The sequence below is a fragment of the Anomalospiza imberbis genome, chromosome 1 (genome assembly GCF_031753505.1).
Source record: "Anomalospiza imberbis isolate Cuckoo-Finch-1a 21T00152 chromosome 1, ASM3175350v1, whole genome shotgun sequence".
Taxonomy (NCBI): Eukaryota; Metazoa; Chordata; class Aves; order Passeriformes; family Viduidae; genus Anomalospiza; species Anomalospiza imberbis.
Genome location: NC_089681.1, coordinates 118585892 through 118588725, shown reverse-complemented (window position 1 = coordinate 118588725; position 2834 = coordinate 118585892).

Below are 2834 nucleotides of genomic sequence, written 5' to 3'. Positions count from 1 at the left end.
AGAAAATATTTACTGCCTCTAGAATCAGAACTATGGTTGAGCCCTTTGATTCAGATTCCCACCCAGCTGTACAAAATACCAGAAGTAGGGTGGTCAGGAATGCCTGTACTGATCCTGTTCCAGAATGGGCCTGATGCTCCATATTGATCAGGCAAATCCAGATTTTTTTTTTATGCAGGCTGATAGCTGGAGTCTTCCAATCACTCCTCCAATGTTGAGGATTATTAGGGCTAATGATCACTTAATCATATCTTTTCATCTTTATTAGTGCTGTTGCTCCTTAGGTACTGTAAACAGAACTATGTGGAGTGTGGATAAAACAGAGAACACCAAGATGCCCTCTGCCCTGGAGAGTTTTCCAGTTGCATGTAGGAAAAGAAGAGCTAGGTTAACACTGAAAGACTTGGAAACACAAGAGGGTAGTTTACCTGAGCAGCATCTGCTTGAGGGCACAGATGACTTGGAACAGAGCTGACAGCAAAACTTTTCCATGAGAAAATCTTAAATAGATGTTTAAGCTGCAATGTTTTGGGATTTCCATTTTGATTTCCGGAGAGGAAGAAAGAAAAGGCTTCAACCAAAGCAAAACAGGGGAGAAAAAATTATTGTTACAAAATAGAAGTGCAAGAGAAAAACAGGAAGCTTGCCATTAAATAATTATTTGTTCTTCCAGTTAAAATCTGCTGTAATGATGACTGGGTTGTTTTCACTTCAGATGTTGAACAGCAGCTCTATAATGCCTGGGATGCCCCTAAGCAGATGATTTGGATTACAAATTGGATTTGTCCCTCTTCCAGGGGAAGACTCTTGGAGGAATACTGTAAAGTAATCCTGATGAACAGGATAAAGGGGTGGGTGGTTCTTATAATCCTCAGATATCAATATGAATAACAAAGATATAGTTCTTTAAAATACTACTGGCAATAACATTCAAAGTTGGGTTTTTTCCATTAAAAACCTGATAACTGATCACTACTGCAGTCATCACCATGAAGTAACTAATTTTAGCCCAATTTTACAGGCTAGGAAGTGGAGTCAGAAAGATTAGGACTTGCTCAAGGCCACAAAGCTAGCAGCCAGGCAGGAAGAAAACTCCAGATTTCCTGGCTCCCACTCTCCTCCTAAATTTATTGTCCACACTCCAATATCATTAAAAGGGTGGACTTTTTTACCGAGATAAAAAATATCAGTTTTTCAAATGGTTAAAATATGTCATGAAGTTGCACCCAAAATACTCTCCACAAAATCAGGCACTGCTGGAATGTGATTTAGCATGTTTTAGTGCAGCTTTGCAGTACCCTGCACAACAGGATACAACAGGAGAGTGGCCACAGCCTCTACTCTCTGAACTAACCAGAACGGGATACATGGAAGAGTTGCACTGTGGGACTTTGCAAGTCAGAAATGGTGGGAGAACAAGGGCTACCAGAGCATGAACAACATGGAAGAGGATTTTGGATCAAGGGATCCCTGACTTTACTAAAGCAAAAGCCCCTGTCGCTTCAACTAACGTATTGCCCATCCAACTTCATAGGTAAAATGACCAGTAATGGTTGGTTCAACCATACAATATGCGACATGCCCATTTCTGTGCCATTATAAACCCAGCATATTTATTATCCTCTAGATGAGTAAAAACCTGGTCATACAGAAATGAGATACATAAGTGGGCATGAGTCCTAAGCAAGAGCATCCACAAAATGCAGCATTTCACTGAGGGTTGTGATTGATAATTTGTCTTGGATTTAGCTGATGTACATGTTGTAGTAGGTTACCACTGTTTTCATTCCAGCTGTAAAAAAAGGGGATGCCCATTCCTCAGCCTGGTGGGTTAATTTAAACTGAAATCGTATTAGGTTAATTAATAACAGTAGCTGTGAGTGAAGCAGCTGAAGGTAGCTTCTGTCAGCAAGACTGTCAGAGCTCAGGAATTAGAGACACTAATTAGTGTGTCCCAACAGCGGTTTCTATAATCTTATTTTCCATTTCATTGCAATGGACCAAGAGGCGCTGTGTCCATCAGTTGTGCTGTCCCAGCAGAGAGAAGGCAGCTTACAGATGAGCACATCATCGTTGCTGAAACTTCCTGTCAGGAACAGTGAGGGTTACTTGCTCTTTCCTGCTCAGGTGAGGCCTCCTCGATTACAAAATAAATTAGTTTTATCTCTTTATATCCAACCTCTGTGCAGAAGTGGTCTGGGTTGAGGTTTGAGATGAGAATCTACATGTAGACTTATGGTAGCCCTCTAAGCTCAGTTTAGTTTCATTTAATTAGATTTAGATTTAGATTTAGATTTAGATTTAGATTTAGATTTAGATTAATTTAGTGCAAACCAACAGAAGACACTCACACTGAACTAGGAAGTTATTGAAAGGATCACACTGTGCTAATGAGTGTCTCCTCTTGATAGCTCATGTAAATTAAGACAGGATCTTAGTGTAAAATACAATGGCCCTCCCAGAGTATCTCCAAACATGAACATTCTTGTTCTGAACAAGTTCCTGTGTTCTTCCCTATCTCCATTGGTACCTCAGGTTTGTCTAACCAGGAAATTCACCTTGGGCTGAGATGGGGTGTGGATTTGAGGTGAAACAACAAGTCCTGTGTGGACATTCTTAAGCTTTTCCATGTGTGAACAAGTCTTTACCCTCCAGTCATCCAGAGCAGTCTGTATGCTGAAGCCCTGTCACCCAAGTTTCACATATTTCAAAGTATAAATTACTCTGTGAACTTGCCTGGTTCATAGGTCAGATTGACCTTCTCTATTTTGTCTTAGGCAGACGCCTGACAATCAGTGCTTGTCATTACATATGCAAACCCTCTGTTAGCCCAA